Genomic DNA, 23,284 nt, shown 5'->3' with positions numbered 1-23,284 from the left:
CTTTATTATTAGACTTAAAGGTCAGATGGGCTTGACTTAAATTCATGAGAAAACAATGCTGTACAAAGTTGCTTTCCTTCATTTTCTCTCTACTGGAGGACCTGAATATTTTTCTGAGATCTGCAAGGGTATTTTTTTATTGTTTTCAATTCCCATTGCGGTAATCAATGAGATGTAAAATTGCAGCAGTTCCATGCTGCCTAGAGCCTCTCCTGACAAAACTCGTTTGGTTTGTCAGAATGCATAAAGCACTCATAAGACCATAACATTAGCCCCATTTCTCTTTAATGTGACTGATCACAGAAAGAAGCCAGCTCTTAAGGAGATATTTTCATTTGCTTAATTAACACTGCCATAGCTGTTGTACAGAAAATTCTTTCTGTATTATGAATATTTCTTAGGATGTGTATGGGGACCATTATTTGTACATATGATACATAAAAATCAAGAAACCTGTAAACTATCTCTGTAATTATTTCACTTTTGACAATTTCATTCACACATAGGAAAAAGTAAAGGAAACTCTGTATAATATTCTTTTTTTTTCCACATATTTTTGTCTGCTCAGAAAAGTAGTTTGTCACTATGCAGTCAGTAATCAATTGAATTATGAAAATGTAAATATATATATATGAATTCTGAATATATAAATTCATTTGCTAGTTCATAAGAAATTATTTTGCAGCATATGCTTAGGAGGAAGGAACTCTTAATACTGTGTTTTGAAAATATGTGAAGTATGGCATGTAACAAAAAAAACAGACATGGTTTAGCCCCAAAGTGTTTTCCTACGGGTGTCATTATAGTTGGAATGATTGTGTTGCTTATGGCATTAGCAATGGGCCAGAAGCTTCTTGTCTATGCCTCTGACGCAGATAACTATAGTCATCATTTATCAGTCCCTTGGAGGTGTTTATAAAATGCTCCATTCTCATCCCTTTACTATTAGAAAAAACATCAGCTTTATATAATGACATTTCTCTTGACTACCATAGCTGATAAGAAAATAATTGAATGAATGTTTGTAAATCAGGTATTCTTTTTTTCTGCATTGGTTATTCCTTTAGCATAGAAACTAAGAGAATTGTCAGTTTCTGTCTCATTTTGAACTGTATTCCAGAACTGTATGCCCATTTTCTTTTGCTCCATGTTGATTTTCTAATGAATGGATGAATGAGTGAGTGAGTGAATGAAGAGGCAATGTTATTGCCATTTTCCAATCTTTTACTAATTAAATTCTTTTGACAGCAAAAATAATAATAATCCTTAATATAATTTAAAAATAGCATTATGGCTTAGTTTACTATGTGTGTTTCAAGTATACTAGCTATGCCTCAACTAGCAAGTCAGCAGATAAGAATTTTTACCTTACTTGGAATTAATCTCACAGGTATAAAAATGATGTGTAGCTGTTTACTTAAAGGATAAAATAATATTTAATCTTCATTAATATAAGACAAATCATAGCCTTTGTATCCTTCTGAAAGTAATCTGTCAGCTAAATTCTGGGCATATCTAAGATAGCTTGGGGAAAAACTATTTTTTTTGTGTAACACCAGCTAAGTGATATTACCTTCTTTTACAATATCTTGAGGTTATGAAGGACAGAAAATACATTAAATAACGGAATAGATCTTTCACATTATAAATTTATTTGAAATCGTCTAACATTGGAAATGCTTTATGACTGAGAAATGTCTGTATGAAGTAGTGAGAAGAAGTGTCCTGTATCACCTACAGACAAACTCCTATTTGTTTTAAAGCTGATTTTTATAAAAAACAACAGCAACAAAATTTCAACAACTGCGTCCTAAGTAGGTAAGAGATTCCTAAAATTATTAGATAAATAACTTATAAAACAGCAGAAGAATATTATTGCAAAAGAATATGAAGAATTATTTTATAATAATAGGAATAATTATTAATACCTTTAATTTTAATTTTGAAAAATATTTTAGATGCTTTTAAATAAATGAATTCACATCTTGTGATTAAAATAGGTTTCTGGAATTCAGTAAAAATGCTTTTAGAATTTTTATTTGTTTGTATGTCTTTTCAAGACTACCATCTTTTTTTTTTTTCTTTTCAAGATAGTGATCTTTATCTATTCCTTTGATGATCATCAATTATGGTTGATTATAGCATAGGAGACAAGGCTTGGGACCCACTGCAAAAGTCCCTGAAAGTGTTACTAAGCTGATGGTAGATAAGGGGAAATGGTAGAATTCAGGAGAATGTAATAGCACTCATCCTATTGCTTTGTACACCTGAGAATCTTTTTTTTTTTTTTGTGTGTCGCAATCTGTTTGTTTCATATCAGCCACACTGAATTTAGCAGTTGAACTTAGCACTAAGCTATTTATTGTGTTGTATTTAATATGCTAGGTGACACTATCAGTTGGTCTTCAATCTCTTTTCTTTCTGTCTGTGAATGTTACATTGTGTTGTACCAACACAGCAAGGATGAAAGCTAACACAAATGCATATTTGTGTATACAGCACCAAAATGTGTATTCATAGACAAACCTTGTCAAGTCTTTCATAAAAAAAAAAAAAAAATTAAGCAGACAATTGTCAGACAAGTGTCTGAAGACTATTGGCAGTCAAAAGAACTAGTCATAAAATGACTATTGGCAGGGGTAAATATTTTAATGGCATTTTGTGTTTATAAACACATACACATTAAAAAGACATTAGACTTATATCTTGCTCTGAAATAAATCACCCACAACTTAGTACTAGTTAGGTTGAGCAAAACAAATAGTCTAAAGTATTGGTTCAACACAGATAAACTAGTTTATTGATTAGATGTACAAAACATTACCTATCAATAATACATGTATATGAGTGAATTTATTTGCTGTAACAGTCACATAGAAAAGCATGGAATATTATTTTAGAAATTGGTATTTATACCTTAACTTGAGTTGTTTTGGAGAATAGCTGTGCAGAATTACCTAATCTCCATCTGCTTAACTCAGATGCAGAAGTGTAAAAATATCAACATACCAGAGTTGCAACTATTCTTTGTTTTGTTTCCATCTGGTATTCTTGAAAGAATTAAAATCAGAAGTGCAGTACAGAAAAATTATAGGACTGCTTATAGGACTGCTAGAGTGGAATAATCCTTACTGAGGATTTTACTGGGTTAAAGATCAGAAAAAAATGTAGTTACGGCCTTCCTATGAATAATCAAGGATTGTGGACATTTGGCCACTTTTTTGGTGTATATAAGTTATAATTTGATAAGTGTATAGAATAAAGGAGAGCTCTGAAATAACAGAATATATCAACAATTGAGAGGAATAGAAATTGGCAGGAGTGCCTTTTCACATCATCAACAAAACACAGATAGCTAGGTTTCCTGCACAATGAGTCAGCAGTTATTTGGAGGTAAGATTTAACTTCTTGTTTAATGGTAAGAATGTTTATAAAGATACACTTCTACATTTAAGAAACTGTGCAGAGTAGCATTCCCTCTCTGTACCCTCTGGGATTGTTGAAAGTCTTATTTGGAAATAGCACCCTGCAATTTTCCTGTTTTATTGACTTTACTCTTAATTGTTACTTAACATAAATATCCACAGCTCACACACATTTTGTGAGTGATTCAGATTCATAAGTAAAAGCATCTAATACTCTTCCAGATAACCCTGAATAACCAAAACTTCTACAGGAGCAAACAGATGAGATGTGGGATCTGCACTCTTATGGAATTGCAACTTGGACTCAGTTGTAGTAACATTAATCATCTGAAACAGCCCCCTTTCGTTTGGTAGTTGAATGCTGCCCTCTTTGTGATATATTTGAATATCTGATAGCTGAATATTCATTAAAAATAGGTGGAACCGTGTAGCTATTTGTTTTTTCTCCTCGTTTATTTACTATGTTAACATGGTAGGACATACTACTATGCGTTTTTTTTTTCTCTAGTAAGTCTTTCTTTTACTCCAGATATTTTTCATCCCATTGTAATTTATAAAAAATAGCAGTTTTGAGAACAATTACAAAAGCCTGATTATAATTTCAATGAGCTTGTGTTACTTACTGCCCTAATAAATTATTAGATAGAATTTAAAGACGAAGGATCTGTTATACTGGCATAAGTCTGAAGTAAAATGAGTGCACTTAAGGAAATGAACATTGGACTGATAATACTGAGTTTACAGAAGATTTCTTGCAGTTCTTCTTGGCAAGCTATTCAAGCAAGGATTATGCTATATATTAACAATAATTTTCCTTTTGTATTTTTCTTAACACTTTGTTTCCCTCACAGTGTGCTTTGTCCAAACATTCTTTAACACTGCATTTTGTTGTAGTTCATATTCAGAAAGTTAAGCTATTTTGCATCTCTCTTCTTTTCATTGGAGGAGAGAAAAAGGGAGAAAGGTGGCCCAAATCAATCTTTTTGGTATACTTCTTTTTTTATTTTTGCATGGCAAGTGAGATTTGCCGGCATAAATATATTAGATTTCACACATAAACTTAATCATAGTTTTCAGAAATAAGATGAGACTTGACTTCTTGCAACTTATTCTTCAACGTATCTTGAGGGATTTCTCTTTCAGTAATTTTTGCTCATTTCCACAGTTTCTTCTCCAATAAGTACTTTGGCATATTTCCCATCTTTTTGCTTTCTATATGAAAGTCTATTGTTAGAGATTTTATATAAAAGTACTTGAAAAATATCTTTATTTTCAGTTTTCAACTTTTATGTTCTTGGACTTATTGAAAGCTGCTCACTAAAGTAAATGGGAAAATAGATACTCAGGTATATGCTTCTGATATTTTTATTAGATTTATTTCCAAGAAGTGAATTGTGACTATGCTTTACAAGAGTAGGAAACATCAGGCTGTCAATTTTTGCTTTAACAATTATATTGTGTGAAAAGTGAATATAAGTATGAGGAAACTGCTTATTAATAAGCAACTACTTTATTTTGTATTATACTTATTATACTTGGAATTTCTTGTATACTTGTATACTCTCAGGAGTATAAATTGAGTTTTGTGAGGAACTATAAACTTATGTCATTGCTTGGAATAACAGAGGTAAAACAACTTAGAAAATTGTCTCTGGTGACTCCTTGAATAGAAAAATTCTGTTTCTCCTGTTTAATGAATCCCTTAGCACATCTATTTCCATGAATGTTTTCACTGCTCATAAATACCTCTATAATGAACCTTTTTTACCCAACAGATTATTTTTGCAGTAGTCTGTATTTTATTTTGTTGGACAATATTGCAATTCAGGTTTGTTTGTTTGTTTTCCTTTACAATATTAAGAATTTATTTAAAATACATAGTTTGTAGTGTTAAATTTGGGGTAAATGAGCATTGATGCCTTGCATAATCTTCTAATTGTCATGGTCTCAGCAAGTCATGAATTAATCTATGTTGATGTAAACACTTTTTTTTTTTTAATTATAACTGAAAGATTTAACATGGTGGTTATTTATTCTTTTATTCTGTTTAAAATAACCTTTATGCATAGCTCTACTGGTAAACAGCAGAAAGTAGATGGTAAGAGTCCTAGTTTCGGCTTCATTTTCTATCACTGATTTGCTCTGCTCCTTTACTCCAAATTACACCTACAGGTCAACTTAATCAGAAAGAAATGTAATGGAGGGATCAAGGCATATTGTCATCTCTCAAGAGAAATATTTCAAGTTGTATTTCAAGTTGTTTCAATTTGATCTAGAAATAAATAGAAACTTTTCCATATGAGTTCAGTAGTCAGAACTAGTGAGACTCGAAAGCCATGTCTTTGACATGCGACCACAAGATATAACCAGTGATCCTACCTTTAACACATTATTCTGAAAAAAAGATTAGGATTCATCCTTGACCTTCCTTTGTTGTTGTTTTGGTGTGGGTTTTTTTTTTCTGATGAGAGGAGTGTGCTGATCAGGGTATAAATTGATCTAGCAGTATTTACAAAGTGGTATTTGAACAGAATTTGCAAGAAAAGAAGTATTTTCTTATATAACGTTAGTACATTTTCTGTGCAGCTCTCAGATTTGAAAAAATAGTAAAGTAAAAAACCCTGAGGAAATAATCTCTTCCAAGAAAAGCTGCTGAGTAGTTCATTGAGAGACAGTCCATATCTAGTTTCAAACTGCCTATTATAAGTAGTCCCATCTCCTTCCAAACCCCTTTGAGTTACAGACACAATTGGAGAATCAGAGTTTAATCTCTATTTTTCTCCAGTGCTTGGATGATGCAGGAACTGCTAGTGACTCAGTACAGCAGCACAAACTCTGTCTTCATCTTACGTAAAAGATCCAGACTGCATGAAAGCAGGAGCATTACATAAGCAGCTAGAATTTCAGGGTGAAAAAGCTTGTCAAAGAATCAAATCAACAGGGAAGGTAAGAAATATCAGTGACCATTACAACAAGATTTTCTTACAGAGATTCATCTTTTGTCTCATGGAAAGTGGGATTTTCTTAGTTCCCAAGTGATTTCAAAGAGACAGGTACCTTTCATTGCACAATCAAGGACTGTCCTTCACTGAGCCATTGAGGTGACGCATATAGGCTCCAGTTTTAAAAGGAAGAAACAAACAGCTCTTTGTTTCTGTATCCTTCCTATAGACATCCTCATAAATAAATATATAAATATAAACTGCCCAGAATTAGTATAGACTAAGAAAGCTCTGTGGAGGTTGCTAGGCAGCCGAGGCCAAAGGAATAAAAAGCAGTTGGGTCTTTGAAAAGCAGAATCAGTGACGTATGGGTTATTTGGAGTCACCATTTACTCCATTGTCTTCTATCATAAACAAGAAGCAGTGAAATTTATATTTCTTTAGTAAATGAGCAGTGATTTTATAAGATTTAAAATAAAAGATCTGTTTTGTATCTCATGCCTGTAAGTGTTTACAAGCTATTAAATTATATATATGATAACAATTTATAAAGTTTATTTATTCATTGATTTAAATAGGATAGGCCCAATTTATTCAGGCTATAACTTGAAAACAATTTAGCAGGCTAATTCATTTTAAATTTTTTGTCTCATTTTCATCACAATTTACATTCAGTTCTCCAAGTTAGGTTCAAATGCTTAGGGGTATACCTCATCATCAAAAAGTGTGTGTTTTGCTGCTGCTAAGGATAGGTGAAAAATGTCCTTTTTATCATCATGCCCTGGATGTATGTTGAAGCTACTCATTATAGAAATATAGCAGTAACACACACACCCTTCATATTACTGTTAAGCATTTAAAAATGCAGTAGGCATTCCTAATAGGCAAGATTTTCATATGCAAGATTAGATGATCACACTGACTAATTGCTTCCTTTGAAATCTCTTCTGGTATTTGTGTGTTAAAGTCTTCCTGAAATTAACTGTGCTTTCAGCAATTGTGTTACACATGCAAGTGTGATGAGGGAATAGCGTATCTTACAACTCCTACCTTCTCTGAAAGTATAATGACAGCTCCTCCATATCATATTTTGGTCTGCATTACTTATTATTTCTCAATGTCTTTAGATTATCATGTCTCTAGAAGATTAAATTGATGCATCATAGATTTTCAAAATGTGTTTCTTTCACAGGGTGAATGCTGTGGGGTGGTCCAGGCAACTCTGTGGAACGTTCTCCAGTGGACTAGTAGGATGAGAAGATCCAAGAGTAGTTTGGGGAACAAGGAGAAACATCACCTCTCATGACGGTAAACCTACCGAAAAGGTAATTCACGCTAGACGGTTTTTGCACAGCCTGCTGTTAAAGCTCATAGATATAACATGTAGTAGAAAACAGTAGCGAATGCTGTTTGAATTTTCACACTAAGTCCTTTGACTTTCTACCTCTTTCCTTGTGTGAGGGAGAATTTAGAAGCTATATCGTACAGGACTTTTCTTGCTTTCCTTTGAACATGTTCAATAACATAAATAAGAAGTTTACAGCAACTTACCAAAAATTCCTTATTAGACTCATGAAAATGACAGTAATATAAGCCATATGAAAAATTAGAATACCAGAATATAGCTTTACAAGGAGATTTAGAAGCTTTATTTTTACTCGTACAGAATCTTGTTAGGTTGACTTATTTCATTCTTTTCTTAGAAGCTTATCTGGTGTCTTTTTGGAGACACTCTTCCTCCCCTGAACCTTAACTGTGGATATTTGTATGGCTAACACTTAAGAAAGTCAAGAGAATGTGAAAACTATTGATCTGTAGCCCCTCAGCATTACTGTGATGCTTCTTCCTTTGTTCAGTCAAGAAGTACCAGTCAGTGAACATTAAATTTCTCTGTTTTCCCAAAAGCTCATCTATATGGAGTATAGATAAGCCTAGTTAATTTTTACTATGTCCCTGCAACATACATATTTATTGGTCTTCAGTTAAAATTAAGTTTATTAAACACACAGATTTTGTGTACTCATCCTTAACCAACCGTGTCCTATGATGTGTTACACAGTATCTGACAAGCTGATTTTTACTGCTTTCATTTATTTATGTGCCTTAATATATATAGAGAATAAGTACATTAACAATGGGAAACTACACTGGTGGAAAATCAAATGGGATCTTCGATGCAGAAGTTTTCAAAAGGTACTATCCCCACATCTTGATAAAACATCATTTAATTAGGAAAGCTTTTTCTTAGGAGTATATATGATTTGGTTGATTGAATAGTAGGTTAGGCTTTCAAATATCTCTGGGAAATACCTTCTCTTTTGTTGCTAGTAAACTCTGTCTAGCTCTCTGGCGCTTATTAATTAAAACCATCCAGAGATTGCACTACTACAATTCATAAATTGCTTCCCTGCTTCACCAGGTTTGGCAGCTACTAGAAAACAGGCCGATCTACACTCACATAACTCAGTGAGAGTTTTGTCTCTGTATAATCTGCAGCTAGCAGAAAATGAAAGTCTAAATCATTCAGTTCTGAAAAGAATAGAAACTGCTTTTAGGAGAAGTTATGAAAACACGTGTGTATGGGAACTATTGAGTTACGGCCTGAACCACTGATTGATTACCTGAGGAAAGGACTGAATCAGCCATGGGAGCACAGGTGAAGGCAATTCACCTGCATGATCGGAAGGAGTGGAGCCTGGCTGCACCTCTCCTAGACCCCATTTAAGGACTGACTGCCACAGGGGAAGGTTCTCTTTGTGGAGATTCCTCCTTTGTGGAGTCCTTCCTGCAAACCTAGATCTTCAGGTACAGGTGAGCATTCCTTCCTTGTTCGTTTCTTTTATCATAATCTTTCTTGCTGTAACACTAATTGTAATGACGTATGACAGAAGAACTTCTTGATATAGGGAAGAGAAACTTTGCCTCCCAGATTTAGACAAATTGGTTGCAAATTGTCATATATTTGATTTCCACACAAGGTTCTCCAGACCTATTTTTTTTTATCATGTAGAAGAAATAAGTTGGTACTTTTTTTTTTTAATGAGGATGCATAGTGTTTAGGGAAAAAAAAGTGTATGAATTGGTCACAGCAATTTACTGTAAACAAAAGACAAGAATAGCTTGCTAGTGGTTGGAATCATTGAGATCCAAGCTTTAGTTCTAAGATGTGCTTCAAGTATTTTCTTAGTGCATTCTTCTGCCTACAAAATAAGCGTTTGAAAATGCTGTAATTTGTGCTTGCTGTTGCTTTTGTGATAAATCTAACCTCCATGTCATAGAAAGCAAATTGGGTGTCAGACTTTACACTAGGTAAAGAAACTACTCTTCAGGATAAATAGGGAAAGAAAGTGAAACTAGATGTAATGACATTGAGATCTATTTATCTGCAACATACTAAATAGAATTTGAACTTAGTCACCCTTACTCTTAATGAGAAACAGGCTACTTAGAGGATTGGCATTTCAGTCTCTGATTTACTGGTTAAACTGTGTCAAGTGGACTAGCCTTGGAAAGACCATTCTGACTGAAAGGAGAAGATAAGAATGTTCTTTTAATGTAATTTGAGAACTTGATGGTAAAAGGTAATTTATATTTTTGGTGAAAGCCTTTTGTTTTCCTCTGAGTCAGTGATATTGATCTGATATCAGTACTAAATATCTCTACTTGAAAAAAATAAATGTGTAGCTGTGTGTATATATATATATATATATATGCACTATATATATATATATATATATATATATGCACTTAATGTTCTGTTTTTATGTGATAAATACTTATCTTTGATCTATTTTAAGATGAATGGTCTTAACATTTTTTTTTTTGTGGCAATCAGTGTTCTCCAGCAATGTTATTTGTAAGTAAATTCACAGTAGTCAATGCCTGTTCTGTTTTTCTTTTACCTTCCTAACAGCTAAGTAATCAGCTTTGTTCTATGTTTTGTGGAAAAGTTCAAGCCTTTCGAATTACTTTCATTTAAGTACAGCTTCAAACATAATGAAAAACTCCATTTGAGACTGAGGCGTGTCCTAGGGTTTGGAACAGCAGAAGAAATGAGATACTCAAAGCAGAAGTGCTTTTGACCTGATAGCAATTAACATAGACATGTTTAGGAAAAAAAAGGAAACTTTATTTTGAATGGCTATAGATACTGACCTATGTTTTCACAACTAGGTATTACAGTCCAAAACAGGGATATTATTTTCATGCAAGACTACATAGGCAGTGTCCATTGCTAACAGGCAAAGGGAATGCTCAACTAAGTAATTTTTTAATATTCTTTGTATCTATGAATGTAAACTGTGAAGCTTCTATTCTGTTCAATATTTTCTCTTTTAACAAAGAGTGCTCTAGAAATCTTTCTTAAAGAAACCTGAGATAAAATCAAAGTCAGTAACCCTCAAGAAACAAGGGGAGAGGAGAATTTAGTAGAAATTCCTTTAATATTTCACAAAAAGTCCTAAAAATTGTGACATGAGAAGAACAGACCATTGGATCTTTGGAATGATCTGAGAAATCAAACATAAAGGAGCTAGACAGGACGAGGCAGTCCTCACTGGCATTATCGTTGCCTCCCTGCAGCTGAGAATACTGTATGTAATGAATTTTATATATTTTGTGAGGAAAACTGATGCCTTCATGTTTAAACTTGCTGTGTCAAATTCTTTCTTCATAAAAAAAAAAAAAAACTGGTAGAAAAGTTCACCTCTTCAGTGTGTCAGGGTGCAAGCTGTTTGGTGTCTCTCTTTTCTCCCTCTCTCTAGAACTACTGTTTTGTTCATCTGCTACTTTTGTTTTTCATTGTTATTTCTCCATTATTATTTGTTTCTTTGGACTACTATTCTGTCCAGGACTACTCGTCCTGTATTTCTCAAATCATGTTATGACAGGTGGCAGGGAACTTTTCTTCTGGTACTGAAATTTGGGATTCTTTATAAGGTTCAACATTCTGGTATCTTCCTGAATGTTTTGTTTGCTGTCCTGTTCTAGACTCCTATACTGTAATTTTTAACACTTATTTTAGTGGGAATTTTGGTTTATAGCTGATCTATGGTATTAATCCTTATTGTGAAGATCCTGATCAATAACAGTAACCAGACTTGCATATTACCAGATGAACTGCCTGGACTAAGCAATATGATTACTAAAAGAGCAAAGTGAAACTTATTTACATACACAAGGTGTCTGACTACAGTTAAAACTCCCAGGGCATATAAAGCATATCAAAGTAGCTGGAGAAGAAAGTTATTCTTGTGGAGGTGTGTGAAAGTTGTGTGATTTTATGAAGTATGACTTTATGGCCTTTGAGCAAAAACACACTGAAAGGCGTTTACATGAATGTATAATTAAACTTAATTGTAAGCATAAAATAGAACAACATTATGATTAGGATGATATTTTATATTGGGTTTGTTTGTTTGTTTTGCCTTGCCGTTCTCTGTTTGCTTGCACTGTTTAAAACTTAAAAGTTTTGCTAGATAGAGCTTCTTTTTATTTTTAAACCTCTCTGGCATTGAGGATTAAGATGAATCACAGTGAAACCACAGGACCAAATAGAGTTGCTAGAGGTAAAAATTCAGAAGAACATGTATGCAGGTAAATAAAAGGGAGCTGCACCTTGAGACACAGGTGCTGAGAATGCTTCCTGCTGCTCTGTAAAGCATCAGCATGGAGACTGTCTGCCAAATATCAGCCTTTGGGAAGGAATTCCCTCTGGCAGAACAGTCCTGTGTTCTTCCTGCTTAGGAACAGATGGCGAAGAGACAGCTCACATCACCAAGCAGACCTGGATATAATGTTTTTCTCTGGAATGAAGATTACTTTAATCGAGTAAAATGTTCTTTTCAGCCATACAGATATTTGAACTGATTTAAGTTAAATATTGTTTTGGGGGCAATACCTACATTTTATTCTGTATAGAATGTAGTAGCTGACATAAGTGAATTGAAACTAAGTTGAGAATATAATTCTAATATGCTAAAGTAGTAATTTATACTGGCCAAATAGGCTATTATATACTGTCATTATATTATATAGTGTGGCACCAAAAGTAATGCCTCCTATTTAATTCTGTAGAAATTACAGTTGGTACAGAGAGCACAATAACGCTATTAAATAGAACAAATTCTCAGCTACAAAACCTATTTTTCAACACAATTAATGCCATTAGCTGTGCATTCTCACCTGTGATGAACAAGAGCCTGCATATCATACCTGTGAAAAACTGCATCAGTGAAGCTGACCTGCTGTCACGCCGCTGAAATGCACCACACACTGCCTCACTGTGCTCACATCCACTGTTTGGTTTCCATAGGTGTTCAGCAAGCATCCATGAATGTCACTGGGTGCAATTTTTTCTGTGTGGAGGAATTAGGTGGTACACCTTTTCTTCATATGTGCTTCCACGTCAGACACCGTTTTGTCTGACCTCCTTGCTGCTGCCCTCTGTCACACAATAACAGTGTGACAGAGTATTGGTGGGAATGTTCAACCTTTTCTGCAATACCACCTCTGACATCATTGGCCAACATAATAAAATAGGAGGTATTGCTTTCAGAACAGCCTATGTATCATTTCCAGTAGTTTTCTAACATTATTATGGTATGACACCATCTATAATGAGAAGAGCTATATGAGCAAGGAGTAAAAAGATGCTCAACATTATTCAGACTCCTGCCATAATGAGGGTACTAGTACCTTTATTTAATCTTCTTGACATATATCTGTGATTTTTTTCTGTCTGTGTTGATTACAGGACTATTTGGCAACTTCAGTCATTAATTCCTTTTGATGCTTAAGGAAACGAGATGCCTCCCTGAACACAATAAGCCTTTGATCAATACTCAGAAATACACTACATCATAATGCAAATGGCAGCACTCATTAAGACGTTAAATAACCAATCAGCACACAAATGCTCAATTTCTGTGAACACTGCACTCAGAAATGGCTTTATTAAGCAAGACATCATGCTTAAAACGCAGTATTTTCTAAAACTGAGTAGATCATTTGTTTATATTCACAGCTTGTGTTTCTTGATCATTATTCCTATTTTTACAAGCAAACAAGTTGAGGCACATAGATGAAGGATTAAGAAGTTTAGGAATTAGGACTTTTTTTCCACTAGTGCAGATCTGAAAACCACTGTAATCCTTTACTGAAGCAAAATATTAAATTTAAAATGAAGATGAACAGTAAGTGAATTCACAGTAAGTGAATGTCTATGTATTATAGTACAAAAAGAGAAAAAGTGAAAAATGGGTCTCATGACAAATGAAGTTGATCTATATTAGCAAGAACAACTAAAATTCAAGCTGCGCGTAAAATGTATGCATCCAACTTGAGCACAAATGGAAATCAATGGATTCACTTGCTTAAATAAAAATTATAATTAACAAGATTAACAAAAAAGTCCATAGTGGGCTTAGGAATTTGTGTTGAAGTAATGATGATGCCATTGCTGTACGTGCCATAGTCTATTGTATCACAGTCAGGTCATCAGCTTCTACTAGCTAAAGATCCTCTTCCATATTAATTCAAGATAAATTAGTAGTTTTCACCTTTCCTGAACAGTGTTATGGAAGATTTTCTTCCTTGCTTTTTTTTAATTTTTCTATAATAGCATCAGAATTCATTTTGTCTAATTGTATTTCAGAAAGAGTGCCACCAGAAATGTTTTCTAATGACCTTTCCATTGTCCCAATTAACAAACTGATGAAAATCAAATAACAGATGAAGATCAGTAAGAAAATCTGAATATGCTAGAACCACAGACATTTGCAATACTTGTATCGCTCTTTTTATTTTCTGTTTCGGTTTGATTAAAATCACAGTGTGAGAAATGTCTTAGTTGAAGAATAAAATCTGATTTTCAAAGGATTTAATCTGGTGGGAGGAAAATGTAAGCATGATCTTCTATTACACACCTTATTTGAACTTGCATGTGTGGTGGTTTATGTGGTGAAGTAATATTAAACTGAATAGGCCAGATACCAGCCTCTGGTTGGTATCATGACCAGTTGCAAGCAGGATTTAACTCCATTCTCCACCACTCTCTGGGCCTGGCCTCTAGCCAGTTCTTTACCTAGCGAAGAGTGTACCTGTCCAAGTCATGGGCTGCCAGCTTATCCAGGAGAATGCTGAAGGAGACAGAGTCAAAGGCCTTGTTTAAGTCTAGGTAGACTGCATCAGCAGCCTTTCTCTCATCCACCAGGCAGGCCACCTTGTTATAGATGGAGATCTGGTTGATCAAGCAGGACCTGCCTTTCATGAACCCGTGCTGACTGGGTCAGATCCTCCAATTGTCCTGTACGTGCTATGTGAGCTCACTCAAGATGATCTGTCCCACAGAATTTCCTGGCACTGAGGTCAGGCTGACAGTCTTATATGACATGATGAATGTGAGCCATCAGTGTGCCTAGATAACCAAGAAGGCCAGCAGCATCCTGGCTTGTATCAGAAATAGAGTAGCCAGCAGAAGCAGGGAAGTGATTGTCCCCTGTACTTGGCTCTGGCCACACCTCTAGTACTGCAATGAGTTTTTGGCCCCTCAGTACAAGAAAGTCATTGATGCCCTGGAGCGTGTTCAGAGAAGGGCAACTAAGCTGGTGATGGGTCTGAAGCACAAGTCTTATGATGGAACTGGGATTGTTTATTTTGGAGAAGAGGACGTTCAGGGAACACCTTATCGCTCTCTACAACTCACTGAAAAGAGGTTGTGGCAAGCTTGGGGTCAGCTTCTTTTCCCACGTAACTAAGTGACAGGAGGAGAAGGAATGGCCTCAGGTTGTGCCAGGGAAGCTTCTGGTAGAATATTAGGAAAAACTTTTTCCAAAAGCACTGGAATGAACTGCTCAGGGTGGTGATTGAGTCACTGTCCCTGGAGGTGTTCAAGAAACATGTAGATGTCGTACTAAGGAACATGGATTATTGGGCAATATTGGTGGTAGGTGGACAGTTGGATTAGGTGATCTTAGCAGTCTTTTCAACCTTTATGATTCTGTTATTCTGTGAAGGACTGACGGAACTCAGAAGAGCTTTTTGTTGTCTATAATAGGTAAGTTTGTTTGAAGAAAAAAAGTTAAATTCCTTCAGTTCATAGTGAGTTTATAAAACCATTGATGTGTGTATGCACAGTGTCACACTGAGAATGCCGGTTACTTCTAATGTCCTGCAGAAGAAAAGGACAAATTGACTATCATTGTTTCATTTTCTACTTAGAGAGGCTACATGTTCCCTAGTCATTTCCGAGTCATGATTATGAATGTAGTGTATATAAGAAATTATTCTGAACATGATAAATACATAACTGTGTTCACCCTTATACTTCTATATGCATATCCATATTACTTATAAGTCTTCAAATTAATTTAAAAGCCTACCAATAGGTTAAATAATCTGGAACTTTCTATCTTAAGGATTTTAACCTGTGTTACTCCTGTGACAACTGCAGTAGAAGTTCATGCATTAGCAACTCTGTTTTCTGCTTTCTTCGTTTTCTCAGAAAAGCCTCACTGAAGTAGAAATTTGCCATTCACCTTCTTCCCTCTTCTGAAGCAATTTAGTTCGTATGCAAGGAATTGCAATATTTTCTGAATGCTTGTCTTTGTAACTGGGAGAACACATTTTTTGAGGGTAGCGTGTTTCAGATGTAATATGTACAGACTTTGTCCTGCTGTTATTAGGAAGTTTAAACTCTGTCAGTTAGAGCCCAGAACTCCCAGTGAAAACAGCTGGAGGTTTGTGCAGTGAGGGGGAATCAGAATGTTGAGTTGAGTTCAGCTATGCATCTGAGAAAGGAGGGTGCTTCCATAGATCTGTTTTCTCTGGAAGTCCTGTAACTTGTTTGTTTTTTAATACTCCTTGAGTTTCTTTCCAAAAGAAATGAGTACATATTCAAAATACATTTTGGTTTTACTTTGTTTTTATTTATATAATTTAAAAGATGAATTAATTAATCTGTTTTTCTCCTCCCTCAATTCTGTAGAGATATTTTTTTTGTCTCCTTTGATGTACTCTTACTCTCCTCACTGTGAATTTAATCAATGCTTCTATTTTCATTTGGTCTTGCAGTTCTGTCCTTGCAGGCTTCAATAGCCTCATCACATTTGGTTCTGATAAAGGACTTGTGGAAAAACATGGTAAATGTTCTTGGAAACAATTCTGCCAAAGTCTCACTGATTTCATTCACACCAAACCGTTTTTTCCTTGTTTTTGCTGACTTTCCCTGTCCTTCTCTGCCCCCATTAGGTACCATGTTTAACTGACACTGTCATTCTGTCTTCCACATTTGTGTTCTAGTTAGTAGTTTGTCATTCTTCTTTGTCCCCTAGTCCTGAGATGGTGATTCGTAGCTCATTTTTTTTAAGTTGATTCTGTCCCTATTTCTTGTCCATGTTTATGAGGTTGTGTGATGAAACAGATTACTGATCTGTTTTAAAATTAATCTGCCTTTACGAGGAGGCTTGTTGTTGATGTGGGAGTTATAACTTGATTCCCTTGAGATCTGTTGAGCAAGTGGTATTATATCACCACAATCAAATGATTGTTCAGGGGATGGAAACAGTGTCTGGGGACACAGGAGGCAGGAGCTCCTGAGAAAAGCACTGCTGCAATGAGAAATGGCTGTGGAACAATGATCTATTTGTCTTGTCATTTACCCCAGCCCTTTTACTTTGTGATTGCACTTATGCAACTTTCTGTAAGTTAAGGGCTCTTTCAGCTCATTTAAGTGATCTCTACCATTCAGTAGTAACCAGTTTCTTCATAACAGAACAAAAAACAACTATAATTATTGACATCCTCACTTTGAAGGAGCTGAACTGTTTCCAGCAATTAAGTTTTCTAGGAAGTGTAAAAATTGGAATAAGTAATAAAAGTCCTTCTTATTTCCCAGACTTGTAGGGCCTGAGCTGTTCCTCCCTAAAAGCTTTCTTGTTAAACCTTTGTATGACCTCCAAGAGATTTATGGCTTGCAGCTAGAGAAAATATTATTTATCCAGTGCCCTTGCTGGTCACAGATACCACCTTTCAGTGAAGAAAACGTGTCATCTGCTTTTGTCTTCTCTTTTTGAATCCCAATAATACTAGGAGAAATGCAACATGCAGTATTTATTTTACTAGAAGATTTATGGCAGGAGTGTGAAGCTATACATGAAGCTCATTAAGCAGTTAGATAACTAGGCACGAGAAAACATAAGATGGAAGTAAAGGAAGTAAAATCCAGAATCTCATGGCAAAGATGACATCTTCTACGTACTACTTGATCCCAGTTGATCTTTGTAGGCTTTTTTACTGAAGAAGATGCACATTTCATGAAACTGTGGCAAACCAGTGTTGCCACAGGAGGAGTTGACTTCAGTTCCACTGTAAGTATTATGGCTTGTCAGGCTTTTTATTTCTGGTGAGAATAATGTAAGATGTAGAAATTATGTTTTTAAGCTGGCTTTCCAGAATTTGTGATTCTGCTCCTTTCACATAAATTCATTAATTCTGGATAAACAAGACAGCACTTTCTTCTCTTAAAAATTAAAAAAATAATAACTGCATTACTTATAGTAGCATGAATAGATGATTTCCTGACTTTCTGTTTCCTTTATAGTCATATATGGATAGACAGTTTTTCTATCTTTATTTTAATTACTGTGTGTTTCCTTTAAAGAATGTCCATTATTCTTACTTTAAGACCCGTGATTGCTCTTAAGACTTTGCAAATCTACCTCAGTTAAACAGAAACATATCAGTAATGACCATTAGATCCAGTGCTGTAGTTTTTGTCACTAACACAATACATGAGCTGCTGTTGAGGCTTTTTGTCTTTTGTCTTTCTCCTCTGCTTGTGCCATGATTTTAGCTGTTTAATGGTTGCTTTGCTATTGAAATCCACAGGGGAACATATTCCCAAATATTTCTCTAGCCTCGTGTAGAGAAATCTAAGAGCTCTTCTCCCCATGTTCCCAGCAGGAGCTTCCTTCTTTTTATGTTTCAGCTACTGCACACACATACTTACATTTGACTTCTTTGGCAAAAGCCAACCTAATGAACTATCACAGAGTGTGGATAATGGCAATGCAACCTCATCCCCTTTCCCTATATAATTTTTCTTATCTATTTGCAAAATCTTTCTGTGTGTGATTAATTTTGCTAATCTTAGACTTTTAAATTAATCATTAATTACTGTATTTAGTTATTACTCTGAGTGTTTAAGAACTGCATGGTCTTCTACTGTCAATGTTTCTACATGGATGTACTTGAATATATTTCTATAAGATATTATTGGGTAAACAACTACTAAAAATTTACTTCACATACAGGTCATTCGGTAGAGTATTTTTGTCTTGGGGAATAACTGTTATGTTTCATTAAACATTGTATTGTTTCGTGAGACATCACATATTTGGGAAACAATGTGTCAAACCAACTGAGGAATATGGACCTAAAATGCATGCTTAAATTCTTTCTCAGCATCTCACTGGAGCTGATCCCAAACTGGCTCTATCTCAAATGTTCTTGCTGTTATTGCTTACCAGAGTAAATGATTCCCACCAGAAATTCTAAACTAATTCCAATGCTGTAAGACATCCCTCAGTATAAGAATGTGGGCTTTGAATGAGGAAATAAAATGAAGTATATTCACTGATTCTTTTTGAGTTTGTAGCAAGGTAAAATTTGATACTTTCATTATGTAATTATGATGAGAACCATTACATGACTGGTTAAGTCGTGCAATATCTGCTTTCATCTTTCTAGAGAATATGAGGGATGATTTTTCTTCTCTAAAGTTTTACTTCCTGATACCGTTTATATCAATGTGTTCAGTCACATAATTTATTCAAATAATGAATTTGACATAGTAGTTCTGTATGTACAGCACATATGATGCGGTCAGATAAAACTTTGAGAGTTCAGGAGAAAAGCTCAGGGAAATCAGATTAAACCCTAGATCAAATCATTTCCTGTAAGGCTTTTGCTACTTCAACACATATTTCATCTTTGGAGGGCAGTTGATGTGATAGGATGAGAGGAAAGAATGTTGAGTTGCACCAGAGGGAGTTTAGATTGGATATTAGAAATAATTTCTTCATGGAGGGTATGAACAAACACTGAAATAGGCTGTCTGGGAAAGTTGTGGAGTCCCTTCCCTGGAGATATTTAAGAGATGTGTGGATGTGGCTGACACCAACAGATATGTTTTCATGACAGGATTTGGTAAGTCAGGCTGGCAGTTGGTGTTCACAACCTTGAGGATCTTTTCCAACCTAAATTGTTTGTACAATCACCTGATTGTATGATTCCATTAAATAATTTGTGAGCACCAGGACGCTCACAGAAGTTTTGCTGCACTTATGTGGGTAATAAGAAATCTGATAATGTGAGGATCCAAATATTCTTGTGTTGTCTCAACTTACAAGGCTTTTTAAGTGATGAGTGGTATCTAAAATTCAGACTTATATCTTAATGCTGTTTTCTATGTTGCTTTGTCTGGAGGCTCAACTCTTTGGCACAATATATACGAAAGAGGAAAAATTAGCTGCATTTTGGAGCCGAGACAGAAGAAAATGATTTTTAGATAAGCTTATCGTATTCATTTATCTTTGTCATAATGCCTATTACACCCTCAGTTCGTAAAATGCTTGGACCTGCACTTAATTGATAAGTTTATCAGTAGTGCTGCTTTATTCATTACTTCCACAATGTAGTGAAATGGTCATGAGGCAACCTCAAAGCAAAATGATGATATAGTAAAAGATAATATGAAAAGGATTTTTTTTAATGTTTGTTTTCTTATGAGTAAAAGAAAAAAAATATACCTACTATCATAACTACTGAATTTGGTATGGGTTGCTTAATGGCATCCTGTTCTCATGTATATCTTCAGAAAGCGTAGGTTGAGGAACTGAGAAGATGGTGTCCAGAGTTGTTTGGACAACATTTGAGAGCATTGTGACCAAAGGGTGAACATCTAGAACTGGATTCTAATGGGAAAGACTACAAGTGCAAGAAAACAAGATAAACATCTATACTGTTTCTTAAAGAGATCTATGATAATCCAGATTTAGACTTTTGGAATTTTAAAATTTTACTGTTTGCTTTAGTGATATATACAGTGTAGATGAAAGTATTTGCTGCAAGTATTGTTACAGCAAAAATATATGGTGCAAATGAGTATTTAAAATGACAGTGGTACATACAAGGAACTTGTCAATTTGTAAAAATCTGATCAATATCATTTCTTGCATGATATTCAGGGAACTGTGTTGAAAGGAAACAGTGCTAATTGTAATGAAACGTGACTTCTCCACTGTGCCACACTACTGTAAACTGCAACTGACTGGTTGCTGAACTGGTGACATGTTGTAATTCAATTTAATGGATTCCAGCACTTGCTCAAGCAGCTGTTGAAACCTCCCATTGACTGCCCCCTGTGTCATCTTTTTATCTGTCTGCTTTGAATTTCAGCTATTGTTTCTTCATTCTGCCTCTACTGAGCAGGTGGATGGCTAGCAAATGTCCTCTATCAAAAATCCCAGTATTGCATGTAATTTCTCTACCATTTTCAGGTTCACATTAGACTCCTGTCTAATAACCAAATCACACTTTACAGATAAAATGTGTTATTTACTTTCCTGTTTTTTTTTTTTTCCAGACTTGATCTACTCTTTGCTCCTTACCAAGTTTTGATTCTTTACTGCAGTTTTGTGTGATGGTTGAAACTTGTTCTCTTTTTTTTCCCCAAAGACATTCTTGACCAAAGAGAGTTTAATTTCCTCCTCTCAGCTTCCAGGAAAACTAAGATGGCTGTTTGTTTTTTAATTTTTTTTAACCTTTTTTGATGTTATGCACTCTTGAATGTGCCAGTAAAGCTGTCTGTGATTGTTTGTCTTAAAAATTAATACCGTATACTTCTTTCACTGGATTATTGATAATGAATTAATGAATTCATTAATTAATGCTTAGAAAAAAAAACTTCCTTTGTAGTGCTCATTTGGAAAGTTATGTAATAGTTAGAACATAAAATTCATTTCATTTCCTGGATTTAAGCCCCAAATTGTAAGGGTTATGGAGTTCCTTTTTTGTTTTATTTTTCACACATGGCACTTCATGCAGTGTCATACCTATGTTAGGTCATTTCTCTGTTCTACGAAATTATAATTGTTGTGTATACATGTATCCAAAATGATATAAAATATATATAATATTGAATTGCATAAGAACCACTTCAATTCTTAATTATTAAATAACCCTCTTGAAAACTGTAGATTATTTTTCTTTTGGCCTTGTCTGCAGTTTGGAAGTAGGAGTGAAAATAAGCTTTTTGTAGGCTAGGCATATTTCCTGAGTCAGAGTCTTAAGTGAGCCAAACATAAGGAGGATTGCTTATAAATACTTTTTTTTTTTTTTTTTTTGTACCATGAAATATTTAAATCCCAACTTGCTTTTTTAGTTCATGCTTTTTACTAAAGGGGAAAAAAATACCATACAAATGCTATATGTTTGTCATAGCCTCAAACACAGCTAAGTCTAGGGAAAACATTTTAAGAATGCAGAACTCAGTTGTGATAGAAAATACCAAAGAACAGTTGGTTGAATCCAGACATAATTGTAAGTAGAGTTTCTAAACTGATGGAGTCTGAATTTCAGCAGGTTCCTGAAGTTGAAGTCATCATTCCTATTCTGATGACTATCATAGATTACTTAAATATCGTAAGTAAAGAATAATTAGTAAATCAGTTTCATTCCCATACTAAAATCCACTTCAGTTTTGTGCATTAACAAGAGTCTAGCCTCACAATGTAAATAAATCTCATATGTAAGTAAAAAATGACTTCATTAAGTACTTGTAAGACCAGGACTCAGGAATGGCATCCTCCTTGGTTACAGCAAAATACTCTATTTTATTTATAGCTTATTTATGCTTTTAGCTTGCCATAATTTCAAATGATTCTATTACCAACACCACAAAAATTAAGATGTAGGACAATTTAACAGCTAAAGTGGCTTTTCAGAAAATTACACAAGTTATTGTCATCATTCACAATTTGTCTGGCACCATTATATTTAATATAAGATGGCTAACATCATTAAGGCTGAAATATTAGCCCATAGGAGGGGCAGACAAAGGGGCTGTAGTTCTATGCCCAAATGTTGCTCTATCGTTTCTATTTGTCAGGCAAGAAAAGATCGCTCCAGAACTGAGGAAGAACGTTTACTTCTCTTCACAAATATAGACAGCCCCAAATGCTGTGAGGCTATGAAACTAAAAGAATAGAAGAGGCAAGAGGTTTGTAATATGTCTTCAAACAACATTAGAATTATTTGAGTTTAGGAAATAAAATTGGGAAAATATTAATAGACTTTCAGCGAACATTTGTAATATTGTAGTAAGAATTACTCTGCCCATCTCTTATGCTCCTTTACAAATATTGGAATCGCAGTGTTAGCAGACTTTAACTAAATCTTCACTACTCCGCTGAGAGTTAACTTCTTTAACCCTGTTGTAATGAAAGCTGTGCAGTAAAAAGTTATATAAAATACTCTATGCCTTTTGTTACAATTAGAGACTGCTTCCTAATCTTCTGCGAACATTGTAAGGTTGAAAATGGAAAAAAATATAAATGCATCCTTTTTTCTATATTTATATTTAATTTGAAGTGTTTCAATAATTGTTTATGTAATCATTTTATTACTGAGATACATTTCTGTCCTGATCAAAACAATTTCATTATAAAGTCGCAAGGTCTAAAATATAATAAACATTTTATAAGATATGAGGTGAAAAAAAATAAATTCCAACCGAACTTTTATACTTTAGCTGTAGAGTTTGCTCTTCCAAAACAGCTCCTTATATAAGTGTAGAGCAGGTTTATAGTAGGAATCTAACTCTTTGGTTTTTGACATTTTCACGTGCTACTGTTACCT

General features: G+C 34.6%; 1 protein-coding gene across 5 annotated transcripts in view; it reads left to right on the top strand.

Annotated features, from left to right (window-relative positions):
* The window catches only part of LRRC4C (leucine rich repeat containing 4C), a 95,529-nt gene that overhangs the window by 34,680 nt on the left and 37,565 nt on the right, over positions 1-23,284 (top strand). For all 5 annotated transcript variants that reach the window (XM_031553516.2, XM_003206392.5, XM_010711267.4 and 2 more), the window contains one exon: positions 7,560-7,692. The gene's annotated coding sequence lies outside the window, so the exon portion shown is untranslated. The remainder of the gene's footprint in view (positions 1-7,559; positions 7,693-23,284) is intronic.

The sequence above is a fragment of the Meleagris gallopavo genome, chromosome 5 (genome assembly GCF_905368555.1).
Source record: "Meleagris gallopavo chromosome 5, MGAL_WU_HG_1.1, whole genome shotgun sequence".
In the NCBI taxonomy this organism is placed as follows: Eukaryota; Metazoa; Chordata; class Aves; order Galliformes; family Phasianidae; genus Meleagris; species Meleagris gallopavo.
The sequence above is the reverse complement of the archived record's forward strand: the minus strand, read 5'-3'. Positions and strand labels throughout refer to the sequence as shown.